The sequence below is a fragment of the Pelodiscus sinensis genome, chromosome 33, assembly GCF_049634645.1.
Source record: "Pelodiscus sinensis isolate JC-2024 chromosome 33, ASM4963464v1, whole genome shotgun sequence".
Classification (NCBI taxonomy): Eukaryota; Metazoa; Chordata; order Testudines; family Trionychidae; genus Pelodiscus; species Pelodiscus sinensis.
In genome coordinates this window covers 1,255,481-1,269,522 of record NC_134743.1, presented here as the reverse complement: position 1 = coordinate 1,269,522, position 14,042 = coordinate 1,255,481, and positions in this window count along the sequence as shown.

Below are 14,042 nucleotides of genomic sequence, written 5' to 3'. Positions count from 1 at the left end.
TCTGTCCAGGTGCCAGCTATCCTGAGGAGAATATACATTCATATGCCTACCATCAAGCAGGGTAGCTTGAGGCAGTTCCTGGTGGAGGCAGTGTCCATTCTAGCCCACCATCACCTAGAGGCAGTGATCTTCAGCCTCCTCACCAAACGTCTGCCGATGGACAGGTATATACTGCTCCTTACAGTGTTCATTTTGGTAACCATGGATCCCACAGCTTCACTGGAAGATGTAAGGCTTCATTTAAGCCACAGACAGGTTGAGATAATTCCTAAAGGTTAATAGCTTGGGTCTTTCTGCAGAAAGGTCCAAGACCATGTCAAGGTGGGTGCAGGGAGAAATTAAGTTTCATTCTGTTTCCATTAATTAATAGTTGCTTTGGCATCCTAAAGACTTCCCTTTACTGGCATCACTGGAGTGGACTTTTGCCTCTCCAGACCCCTGAACTAACATCACCCTGGAAATTGCCAGTGACTGTTCGTTTTCTGGTAGCATGAAAGCTTCAAATCCAAATTCCTGGCTGATTAGCAAGGATAGGGCACCAGGCTTTTGGTATCAGGAAGGGTATGGCTGCTGGAATGGAGTTGTCATTCTTGGTACTTAAAGACAGGGCGGTAAGCATATCTATCATTTCATTCAAACATCCCTAGCTGAATTATCAATCATCTGTGCTGGAATCTAAGAACATAAGAACGGCTGTAGTGGGTCAGACCAAATGTCCATCTAGCCCAGGATCCTGTCTTCAGACAGTGGCCAATGCCAGGTGCCCCATAGGGAGTGAACAGAACATGCCCATTCTGGCAAATAGAGGCCAGGGAATGCCATTTGTGAAGAGGTCATGGGCTAGCCACAAATATTTGTTCTCATAGTTGTACATCCAGTTAGTAGGAAGATCATTTTTCTTTCTTCAACTTGTCTCCCAGGCCCTAGATCTTTGGGCATCATATGCTCATGATTCCATATCTACTGAGAAGTAGGAAAACAGGAACTGTGATTAGAGCTCTGTGTCCTTTCCTTCTGAAGTCTAGCATTAATGGTTATGGTGCAGTAAGGCTAGGGTTGTGTCTATACAGCACCCTAAACTTGAAATAAGATGCACAATTTGCACTCCGCAAATTGCGTATCATATTTTGCATAGCCTATTTTGAAATGTGGCGCTTCTACACAGCACCAAATGTCGAAATAATGTGCTATTTCAAGCCATCCCTTATCCCTCATGCAACAAAGTTTATTGGGATGGCAAAATAGTGTGCCCATTATTTTGAAAAATATTTCAAAATAACGGGCTGCTTCTGTAAATGTGGGGTAGGTATTTCGGGATACCTCCAGGATCCCAAAATAGTCATGCACTGTAGAAATGTAACCTGAAATGTAACTTAACTTAGTTCTGTAACTAGAAACTCAATATGTAAAACATGAGGACCATATAAGGAGGACAGCACTCTGAACTTGCTCATCATAGGCAGGGCTTGACAAATAATACAATCTACTCATCCATGGCGTGTAGATTGTAACCTGGAAGAGCCGGGTTCGGGCGATCTGTGCATGCGCAGATCGCCGGACAGCGCGGCTGGTGAGCCCTGATCATAGTCAAGGAGAAAATGTGTTCTTTACTTGAATATGATGCATATAGTCAGAGCCACAAAAGTCTCCAGGGGTCACATATAACCTATGTTAAATTGCAGTAACACCACTGAGCTGTGGAGATCTCTGGGGACAGATCCCTTGCTCGCCCCTCAAGTCCTGAAGGTCCTAATAGAAAGAATAAAGACTCCAACAAGCCAAGAAGGAAGCATGACCTCAGAGACAGAAACTGACCTGCATTTAGCAGCTGCTGCACCTCTCACAGTAAGTTAGACGACAGACATGTATTTCTCTGCTTTGTGACAAACATGCTGATGGAAAGCTAGATGAGTGGTATAATATTGTCATCTGGGCACTTCTTTTCTGAAGTACTGTTTCCTGGATTCCAGCTGTGCTTTCTGTGGCAGATTTAGAGTATGTGGCTGATTCACTTAATAATATCTGGCAATTAGAAAGTCTTTGAATCAGATTTCTTACAGTGCTTTGCAAATGTTTTGTGCAACTCATAACATGCCTTGATAGGTCCTACACATTTTTACAGCTATGGGACGCTAAGGCACACATGGAGTGAATTGCTCTCGGTCATTCATCAAGTTAGTGACAGGAGTGAGAATTTAGTCCAGCAGGTATCAGAAGGGGAGAGCGTGTGATAGTGTTAGGAAGAGACCTCTTCTTTTACCATGCTCTCCTTTCAGGCAACATGTGCCATCTTTGAAGTGGTGTCAGCATTGCAGTTGAGCAAAACTGTGCAGGAGCTGTTCCCGGAGTTGTTCACTGTTCTTCTGCAGCAGATCAGCCAAACCCTAGGACAAAAGATGCCTTTGCCCAGGATGAGACGCCGAAGGAGGTTATTTAGAAAAGGACAACAACTATGTGAGGGCAACCCTTGCAGGTAATTAGAAGAAAGGGAGCAAAACAAAGAGAATCCCAGTACATTTGTGTGACACTCCCCAGGAGTTCTCAGGGTTATGAGGCACCTTACCATCACCTGCTTTTAATATGAGAAAGTCTTGTTTGTGCTTGCTATAGGTCAGTTCCCTGAAACCACCAAGCTCTGGCAACACAAACACTACTATCTAGGCCTCCTCAGGCCTCAGTCTCTTTGTCCTCTCTTTCTGACTACAGCTTAGAGAATCTCTATCAACAGATTCTCCTCTAAGAGAAGTCTCCCTGCGATTTACGTGCATCTCCCCACCAATCGGCTTTCCCCCATCTCTTAGTTTAAAAACTGCTCTACAGCCTTTTAAATGTTTAGTGCCAGTAGTCTGGTTCCACCCTGGTTTAGGTGGAGCCCATCCTTCCTGTATAGGCTCCCCCTCTCCCAAAAGTGTCCCCAGTTCTTGATAAATCCAAACCCCTCTTCCCTACACCATCGTCTCATCCACGCATTGAGACTCTGAAGCTTTGCCTGCCTACCTGGTCCTGCGCATGGAACTGGAAGCATTTCCAAGAATGCCACCATAGAGGTCCTGGATTTCAGTCTCTTTCCTAGCAACCTAAATTTGGCCTCCAGGACATCTCTCCTACCCTTCCCTATGTCATTGAGACCTACATGTACCACGACCACCGGCTCCTCCCCAGCACTACACATAAGTCTATCTAGATGCCTCTAGCATTTTGTCTCTTTTGCTCTCTGTTTCCCTCAAACACTCCTGTGGATGTCCCTTTAGGCAGATTCCTTATTCATGGGAGAATAGGTTTGTTGATTCTATAGCCCCACTCTAGCCAGGCAATCAGGTACATTTCTAGCCAATTAGGCTTTCTCTGGGGAAGCTAATTAGTACTAGTAGTTACCAGAGTGCTGACCCCAAGTACAAGCTCTCAGCACCCTGTCACATCTCGCTGGACATAGGGCCCCAAAATATCCATTAGTGATCACTAATCTCTCTGTGTCCCAGCTTTTGGGGTCTGATTGTGAATTTTTTCCATATTACTGTACTGTGCTAGTGCCCATCCACCTTGCAGATAGGAGAAAGTGACTGCAAAATGTTGTCCATAGCAACACTAGTAATATGAGATGTATGAGACTGAAATACCTCCTGGGAATTAAGTCCTTCCAAAAACAGTGGTCCCCAGGATACTGTCAATGGATGAACTGTCAATGAACAACAGACCTGACAAGTAACTGGGGTTTCCTGACTGCTTAGGCTGTGCCTTTCTATTGGTTACTACAGTTCTGTGCCTCTTTTCCCCCAGGCTTTCTATTGAAGCATTAGAGGCTGTGCTTCTCAAGGCTATGAATGAGAAGCTGATACGAACTCTCTGGAAGCAGAAAACTTGGATGCTTCTTGAAAATCCGCAGACTCACCACGAGGGGGTGTGTTTGCTGGTGAGGTAAGAGATCTAGGAGACAGCACTTCATCCTCAGGGATCGGCAACAAATAGAGTGACTGACAGGGAACTTTCAGGTATAGCTTTGTGCGGGGTGCCCTGGGTGAGAAACACAGAGCTTCCATGCGTAGGTTTTAGAGTTGTATGGTCATAGCAGCTAAGCTTTTGAAGTGCACAGTCTGCCCCATAAGTGGTTCCTTTTGTCTTCCAGGGTTCTGCAAAGATCTGGACTAATAACAGTGGAGATCATACAGAGCCTCCTTCCCTGGGTAAATTCCCCATCAGAAAACCAGCGAGTCACCAGCACAGCTTTCTTTGCTCAGGTATGAGCAGTTCCACCATTAGGCTGTTATCTGTTGTTTACCTTTCTCTGAGGAATTGTACAGTTCAGTTCATAGGAATTCATTTTAGATAGTAGAATGTGTCCTTTATAAGGAAATCTCATAAGGAACTTCATGACACCTTTCTTAATCATTTTCTCTTTGTTATTTTTGGGGCCTATACTAGCCTAGCCTAGCTGCCTATTCTAGTTGCTGGTTAAGAGAGAGTGAGCAAGATATAGATAGGCTACGTCTACATTGGCAAGATTTTGCGCAAATAGGGTATGTCTACACTACAGCACTAATTCGAATTAACTTAATTCAAATTAGTTAATTTGAAATAAGCTAATTCGAATGAGTGCATTTAGACCTAAAAACTAATTCGAATGAGCATTTTGCTAATTCGAAATAGCATGTCCACATTGAGTGGACCCTGAACCGAAGTTAAGGCTGGCCAGAACCAGTGCCGTCAGGGCATCAGGTTAGGACTTAAGGTGTGGAGCTGCTTCCTCAGGCTAGCCGAGGGCTGTGCTTAAAAAGACCTGACCCCCACCCCGGACAGACAGTTCTCAGGATTCCCCGCTTGCATGTCTAACTCGATGGGGACATCAAAGCAGTCCTGTCTTGGAGTGCCCTGAATGCCCACACTCGGCACATTTCAGCACTCGACCATCAGCCCGGCTGCACTTGCCGCAGGCTGCCATCTGGGGGAGGTCAATCAGGGGGCTATCAGGATCCAGGAGGCCCTACAGGAAAGCTTCCACCCCGAGGAGCCCGCAGAGCCACCCCAGTCCTCCCCATCGGGGGCTCGTGCCCCATTCCTCCCTCACCTCCTTCCACTTACCCTTCCCGAGCCCCCTCTTCCTGATGTAAAAAATAAAGGACATGTGTTCAAAAATAGAAACTCTCTTTATTTAACAAAACTGGGGGCGGAGGGGATTAACCTCTGGGGGACTGGGAAAAGAAGGTGGGAGAGGGGAAGAAAGAGGGTGGGAGAGGGGAGGTGGAAACCTGGGAGGAGGGAGCTGGAATGGGGAAGCCAGGGGAAGAAGGAGGAGGGGAAGTATAAAACTATGGTACGCCATATCTTCAGAACTGTGTACAGATGTGGTCTTCTCACCTCAAAAACGATATGGCCTTGGAAAGGGTTCAGAAAAGGGCAAGTACAATGATTAGGGGTTTGGAACAGGTCCCATATGAAGAGAGGCTAAAGAGATTGCGACTTTTCAGCTTAGAAAAGAGGAGACTGAGGGGGGATATGATAGAGGTCTATAAAATCATGAGTGGTGTGGAGAGGGTGCATAAAGAAAAGTTCTTCATTAGTTCCCATAATAGAAGGACTAGAGGACACCAAATGAAATGAATGGACATCAGGTTTAAAACTAATAAAAGAAAGTTCTTCTTCACACAAAGTTCTTCTTATAGTCAACCTGTGGAACTCCTTGCCACAGGAGGCTTTGAAGCCTAGAACTATAACAGAGTTTAAAGAGAAGTTAGATAAATTCATGGAGGTTGGGTCCGTGGAGTGCTATTAGCCAGGGGGTAGGAATGGTGTCCCTGGCCTCTGTTTGTGGAAGGCTGAAGATGGATGGCACGAGACAAATGGCTTGGTCATTGTCTTCGGTCCATCCCCTCTGGGGTACCTGGTGTTGGCCGCTGTCGGCAGACAGGCTACTGGACTAGATGGACCTTTGGTCTGACCCAGTACGGCCATTCTTATGTTCTTATGTACTAAGCGCAGGGCTCAGGGTCGGGGGTCTCACTGGAACAACTTGATTTTCATGCAAACCTGCTCCTGGGTTTGGATGTGGCCTTTGGTGGCCAGGCTGGCAGCTATCCTGCCCTAGACGGCTGCATTCCTGTGCCTAGTGTGGAGGTCGTGGACGCTGGAGGCCTCCCCCCAAACCTCGATAATGTCCACGATCTCTGCACTAGACCAGGCAGGCGCCTGCCTCTTGTGGCCCTGGGCAGGCTCCTAGGAGCCGCCAGCCTGGTCCTGGGAAGAGGCAGAGGGCTGGGTGGCAGCGGGTGGCTGGCTCATGACATGCCAGGTGCAGGGTCTGCTGGCTGGGTGCTGGCAGGCTTGCCACTGGCACAGGCACTGTAGCCAGACCATGCCCCTTTAAGGGCTCTGGGGCTGGGAGAGGGGCAGAAAAGTTTCCCTGGTTTGGCCCAGAGTGGCCATCAGGGCAACCTGATTAGGGTTAGCCTCCAACTAGTTCGAATTAAGTGGCTACACAGCCCTTAATTTGAACTACACAATTCGAACGAGGCGTTACTCCTCGTAGAATGAGGTTTACCTAGTTCGAATTAAGCGCTCCGCTAGTTCGATTTAAATTCGAACTAGCAGTTTGTATGTATAGCCGCTATTAAAGTTCATTCGAACTAACGGCTGTTAGTTTGAATTAACTTTGTACTGTAGACATACCCATACTTTTAACGCAAGAGTTTTTGCGTTAGAATATTTGCGCAAGAGAGCGTCTACACTGGCATGTGCTGTTGCGCTAAGAGGCGCTTTTCTGCAAACTCATCCGTGCCAGAATAGACGCTCTCTTGCGAAAGAAAGCTCCGATGGCCATTTTAGCCATTGGGCTTTCTTGCACAAGAAATTAATGTGGCCTGTCTACACTGGCCTCTTGCGCAAGAACAGTTGCACAGGAGGGCTTTTTCCTGAGCGGGAGCATCATAGGTTTTGCGCAAGAAGCACTGATTTTAGACATTAGAATGTCAGTGTTCTTGTGCAAGAACTCCCCACCAGTGTAGACAGGCAGCTGCTTTTGCGCAAAATCATGCCAATGTAGATGTAGCCATAGAATTTGAATTACTAGACCTTTTCTGACAATTCCTAGGGCTAATACTGACCAACAGCTCCTGATTTTGGTCTAGCTCAGCAAATCTTCTAAATGAATCTAGTGTCCTAATACTATAAAATAAGCAACATACAAATACATTAACATCTATCTTAGATTCTCATGAATGTAGAATAATAGATTCATAGATCATTAGAACTGGAAGGGATCTTGAGAGGTCTTCGAGTCCAATCCCCAGCCATCACGGCAGGACCAAGCACAGTCTAGATCATCCCTGACAGGTGTTTGTCTAACCTGCTCTTAAATATTTCTAGTCATGCAAATTCCACAACCTCCTGAGGCAATTTATTGCAGGGTTTAACCACCCTGACAGGCAGGACGTTTTTCCTGCTGTCCAACCTAAACTTCCCCTGATGTAATTTAAGCTCATGGCTTCTTATCCTATCCTTAGAGGCCAAGGAGAACAATTTTTCTCCATCTTCCTTAAAACATCCTTTTAGAAACTTGTATTATCTGAGTACTTCAAAATGAGAATGTAGTATCTGAGTGCCTCAAAACTCGTTAAAAGTATGTATCCCTACAACACCCCTGTGAGGCAGGGAAACACTATTAGTCCCATTTTGCAAACAGGAAACTGATGCACAGAAGGCCTAAGTGACTTGCCCAACATCATCTAGGAAGTCTTTGAGGGTGCAGGAAATTGAACTGGAACCTCCTAAGTCCTAGGCTGCTGACCACTGGAGCATCCTCCCTCTCCACAGCCTTGCTATAACGTCTGTGTCATATTTCACATTTACGCTAAGTCGCTATTTTAGAGGCTCATCTGGTGGTTCTAGGAATCTGTTTGTGCCCCCAAATCTTTCTACACCCCACCTAGGAAAGGAGTCACAAACGTGGGTTTTCAAGGTCTGCCTAGAGAGGCCTCATGAAAGCTGCCAATCAGAGCCCAGCTGGCTCAGATCTATGGAGCTACAGGGCTTTATTAGGTCAGTTCCTTTCAGGAAGTGGAGGGCCAAGAAAGGATGCTATTCTCTGGCCAAACCAATTCACAGGGGTTTATTTCAGGCAGCATTTTCTGAAGCTGAATTTGCAGAGAGAGAGTCCTTACGAGCCTTCAACATATAATTAGAGGGAGAAACTGAAAGTGGCCCCATAGGAAGAACCCAAGGAAAAAGTAGCAATAAACTGAAATGAAGCAATGACTCGCTGCTATTTCTAGGTTGGAACCAAGAGTAGTGGGCAGGCCCAGGTTCCCCAGTGGCATAAACCCGATGAAGGGGACAAGGCTTATGGAGAGGTTGAACAAAGAACAGAATATAAAGGGTCCAGAGTTGGGGCTGAAGACCCTAGTGAGGGCAACAGGACCTAAAAGGCATTTGTTTGGACTTTGGGACTTGGCCAGAGGGCTGAGCCATGGAAGACTCACTAAGATCGACTGGCAGGATGCACCTGGGCGAGAAAAGGACTGTGGTATCAAATGCAGTCACTGAGAGGCTTTCAAGGGATGAGCAATCCCCCATTATAGTGCCTAAAAGGAAAAAATCCATGTTTTTAACACAGTACTCATTCATATAGAATAATAAATTACAGTGTATTACGTGTCTCCTCAAATTATATTCGCTATCTTAATGAACATATTAGAGCTAATGGACATGTTGATTTTATTTCAGCTAATGACTGATCCCATACTCAGGGAGAAGAAGATCCTTAAGTCTGTGTTACATATATTAGAAGAAAGGTCACGGGACAATAACAGCATTGTCCGTCAAATGGCTGTAAGAGGCCTAGGCAATTTAGTCTATGGGGCACCTGAGAAGGTAAGATAGAATACTGAATACAATGCAGCATAACTAGAGAAACTAAAGGAAACAATTGCTCAGGATTTACAGAGGCCATGCACAATGCACTAGGCCAACTTCTGCTCTCTCATACCCCTGTAACCTCTTTGCAGTCAATACACAGCAGGTTTGTTCCCTTGGTAAGCTGGGCATAAGGAAACAATATGGACTTAATATGATCATATGTAAATGTATACTCCCAGGAATGAAGAGTGTAGGCTTTATTTCCAAGATGAGAGATTCTATTCCAGGAAACAGAGACACTAAAAAACTCAAATCATGATAGATAATCAGCTGAACGTAAGCGCCCAGTACAAAGCTGTGACCAAAAGAGCTGAGGTGATCCTCGGAGGCATAGACAGAGGGATTCTGAATAAGAATAAAGAAGTTATTTTACCTCTGCTTATGGCACTGGTGTGAGAACTGCTAGAATACTATGTCAGGATCATGCCTGCAATTCAAGAAGGATGCTGATAAATTGGAGAAGAGTCACAAGAATTTTCAAAGGGCTAGAAAATGTGCCTTTAGATTCAATGGGGGGGGGGGGGAATGAAGCTAAACTAATTCAGACTGCTAGTAAGGCATACATTTTAATGGTAATTTTAATCATTGGAACCATTTACCAAGGGTTGTGGTGGGGTCTCTATCAGTAGCAACTTTAAAAACAAGATGGGCTGTTTTTCTAAAAGAGGTGCTCTAGTCAAACAGACATTATTTTGGGGAGGTTCTGTGTTGTGAAGGAGGTCAGACTGAATGATCACAATGGTCCCTTTTGGCCTTCAAATCTAAGTAATTAGAAATCTAATAGGATTACATAGGTGTAATATGGCACAGAGTTTGGCTTATTGTAGCTAGTACCTGATGTAAAATATAGCTATAGGTCACTAGGGGGGCAGATGAAATTCCCACTGCTTCATAATTGCTAAAAAAAACATATTCGAAATGTGGTTAGTGGAAAGTGTTTTTTAATGTCATACATCTGAACAGGTGAAAAAGTACAAGAAGTTTCTTCTGGAGGCACTGATCAGGACTTTAGAAGACACTTTCAGTTCTGAAGTCGTCGAAAGCATGAAGGCACTGGCCAAAGTCCTTAAGGAGCTGAAAGGGAAGGACATAGGTTCTTCCTTCAGAGACCTCACCACACAGATCCGGAAGTACTTCGATAATGTACGTGAACAGAAGCCTTCAACCCCAGTTCAGCTGACATTGATGAGGCTCCATTTACAATGCATGATGTGTCCTCACTGGGCATTGTTCATGTCAGAATGAAGTGATTTTAGGCCTTAGGGAAGAGATGTGTTTTATGGAGGAGCAGAGAATTAAGAAAATGAGGATGCCATCCCTGCTCCTTTAGTCTCACCCTTCTGTTCATCTTTATTTCCAATGAGAATGGCAAAGGAAGTATGAATACTAGATTAGGTAGCTGCATAACAAGGAAAATGAGCATACAGGGTGTAATAGACTGTTTTGGGCCTGCTCCATACGATTTTTATGTCAGATGGTTGAAATTATTCCATTTTGCAGAGAAGTTTGAGATTTCAAATTTTGGTTTTGTTCCTATTTGGGGGACACACCCCCCAGCCCAAATTTCAAAACTCTTTGTGAAACAGTAATACTATTCTCAACCCAGCTCTACTGGAAGCCTTGCCTGAGGGCAGTCTACTGGCAGACTATGCTGGAGACAGGGAACCTGGAAACACTGGGAATTAGAGGTGCCAGGGTGCACATTTCCTGGCTCCTTGTCAGCCTGCCAGACAGGCTGTTCTGAAGGTGAGGGCCAGGAAGCCCAAGATCCCAGTCAGCCTGCTAGATGGGTCACCAAGAAGCTGACCAAGTACCCCTACTTGGCTTCTGGAAGAATTTTGTCAAAATTGAACTGTCTTCAAAGTATTTTGATGAATCAACACATTTGGCCCAAACTTGATTAATTCCAGTTCTTTTAAACTTCTGTCGTTGGAATCACTCTACCCTAATGTAGAAGAGACAGCTGTGCTAGATACATGATGTGGTTATTTCTTCGTTACCAACCTGTGTGGCTTTCTTGGCTATAGGAGGACAACACTCTTCGTGCATTGGCCTTTGTCCTGTTTGGTATCCTGGCCGGCTCTGCAAAGAGAAAATGGAAGGACTATTTTGCCAAGCAGGTTAGACAGAGCTGGGTCACGCTTCTGCTGCACCTGCAAGATCCAAGCCCTGAGGTTTCAATGGTAAGAATGACAGTGACTTAATTACTAAGCAAAAAGAATCTTCCTCCTGATGCCAGGGGAGCTCTACTATTCCTTCCTGCAGTGGAGACCTAAATTCTTCCCTCAGTTCATTGCCCTCCTTTTGAGTCAATCCCAGACAGGCTGGTCCTTAGCAGCCAGGGTTGTCTCACTGGAGTTCAGGATAGGTCATGGGTCTGATCCCAAGAGTTCATTCCTGCCTATCTCTGCACCCCACGTTCCTGCCTCCCCACAACAGAGGAAAGACCACAGCTATGCCTAGTGAAGCAGCTTTCATAGCTACATCCGTTCTGAAAAAACATTGCTGCTATCTCCAGTTTTCAGTATTATAAAATCATAGAACCATAGGTTTGGAGGAGACCTCAGGAGGTCACTGAGTCCAACCTCCTGCCCAAAACAGGACCAGCCTCAACTAAACAATCCCAGCCAGGGCTTTGTCAAGCTAGGACTTGAAAACTCTAGATTTAGAGGTTCCGTTGCCTCCCTAGGTAACCCATTCCAGTGCTTCACCACCTTCCTAGTAAAATAGTTTTTCCGACTATCCAACCTAGACCTCCCCCACTGTAACTTGAGACCATTGCTCCTCATTCAGTCATCTAGTACCACTGAGAACAGCCTCTCTCCATCCTCTTTGAAATCCCCCTTCAGGTAGTTAAAGCCTTCTATCAAAGCTCCCCTCACTCTTCTCTTCTGAAGACTAAATAATCCCAAATCCCTCAGCCTCTCCTTGTAAATCATGTGTTCCAGCCTCCTAATCATTTTTGTTGCCCTCCGTTGGACTTTCTCCAATGTATCAACATTTTTTAAGTAATGGGGTGCCCAGAATTGGATGCAATACTCCAGAAGTAGAATCCCTTTCCCCCTATTAAAGTCATGCTGGCATATTTTCTGTCTATTACTTCAGGGGAATCCCTTTTATTCTTCGGGTAGATGAGCAGTCAAGGACATGAGTTCCATTTGAATGAGCACAATACGTGTTATGGAACAATTCAATGGTGCAACCCTCTTTTTCAGGAGTGCAGAGCTACATTTCATCTCTGTGCCCCATTTTTGGGACTGAAGAGGCTCCAAACTATACTTAATGAGCATCTTAGTTGGAGAACCGAGCTGAACCCTGAGGAGCTCCAGATGGATATCTGCAGACACCTTGTGAGTGACCTATAGAATTATATGAGATTATTGACAGCATAGGCTTGTGGTGTAGAAGCAGGGGGAATGTGTGATGGGCAATGGAAGTATCTATGGGTATGTCTACGCTACAAAGTTAGTTTGAACTAACGGACGTTAGTTCGAACTAACTTTCATAGGCGCTACACTAGCGCTCCGTTAGTTTGAATTTAATTCGAACTAACGGACCGCTTAGTTCGAACTAGGTAATCCTCATTCCACGAGGATTAAGCCTAGTTCAAACTTACTAGTTCGAATTAAGGGCTGTGTAGCCCCTTAATGCGAACTAGTGGGAGGCTAGCCCTCCCCAGGTTTCCCTGGTGGCCACTCCGGCCAACACCAGGGAAACTCGTATGCCCCCCTCCCGGCCCCGGACCCCTTAAAGGGGCACGGGATGGCTACGGTGCCCGTGCCAGGTGCAAGCCTGCCAGCACCCAGCAGGCAGACCCTGCACCTGGTGCGGATCGAGCCACCCACCCGATGCCCCCCAGCCCTCCCCCTGTTCCCGGGACCAGGCTGGCGGGTCCTGGGAGTTTGCCCGGGACCGCAAGAGGCGGGCTCCCTCCTGGGCTAGTGCGGACATCGTGGACCTCGTTCACGATCTCCGCACTAGGCACAGGAAGGTGGCCGGCTAGGGCAGGAGAGCTGCCAGCCTGGCCACCCAGGAGCAGGAGTGCATGAAAATCAAGGTGGTCCACTGAGACCCCCGACCCTGAGCCCTGAGCTTACAATGGCCATCCTGGGTCAGAACAAAGGTTCATCTATCCCAGTAGCCTGTCTGCCGACAGCGGCCAACCCTAGGGACCCTGGAGGGGATGGACCGAAGACAGTGACCAAGCCATTTGTCTCGTGCCATCCCTCTCCAGCCTTCCACAAACTTTGGGCAGGGACACCACTCCTACCCCCTGGCTAATACCACTCCATGGACCCAACCTCCATGGCTTGATCTCACTTCCCTTTAAACTCTGTTCTAATTGTAGCCTTCACAGCCTCCTGCAGCAAGGAGTTCCACAGGTTGACTCTGTGCTTTGTGAAGAACAACTTTCTGTTACTAGTTTGAAGCCTGTTACCCATTCCTTTCCTTTGGTGTCCTCTAGTCCTTCTTTATGGGAACTAATGAAGAACTTTTCTGTATGCACCCTCTCCACCCAACTCCTGGTTTTAGAGACCTCTATCCTGTCCCCCCTCCGTCTCCTCTTTTCTAAGCTGAAAAGTCCCAGTCTCTTTAGCCTCTCTTCATATGAGACCTGTTCCCAACCCCTGATCATTTTAGTTGCCCTCCCCTCTGCCACCCTCTCTCTTCCCCTCTCCCACCCCCTTTTCCCAGTCTCCCCCAGTTTTGTTCAATAAAGACAGATTCCATTTTTGAACACAATTGTCCTTTATTTTGTACATCAAGAAGAGGGGCTAGGGAAGGGTAAGTGGAAGGAGTTGAGGGCGGAATGGGGTACGCGCCCCCGATGGGGAGGACTGGGCTGGCTCTGCGGGCTTTTGTGGTGGAAGCTCTCCTGCAGCCCCCCAATTGCCCCATCTCCCCAGATGGCAGGCTGCGGCAAGTGCAGCCGGTCTGATGGCCAAGTGCTGTGATGTGCCCAGCGTGGGCACTCCGGGCACTCCAAGCCAAGACTGCTTTGCAAGCGGGGCACCCCTGAGAACTGTCTGTCCGGCGTGGGGGTTGGGACCCTTTAAGCACAGCCCTCGGCTAGCCTGAGACAGCATCTCCACGCTCTTAGTCCTCCTCTGATGCCCTGCCGGCACTGCTTCCGGCCA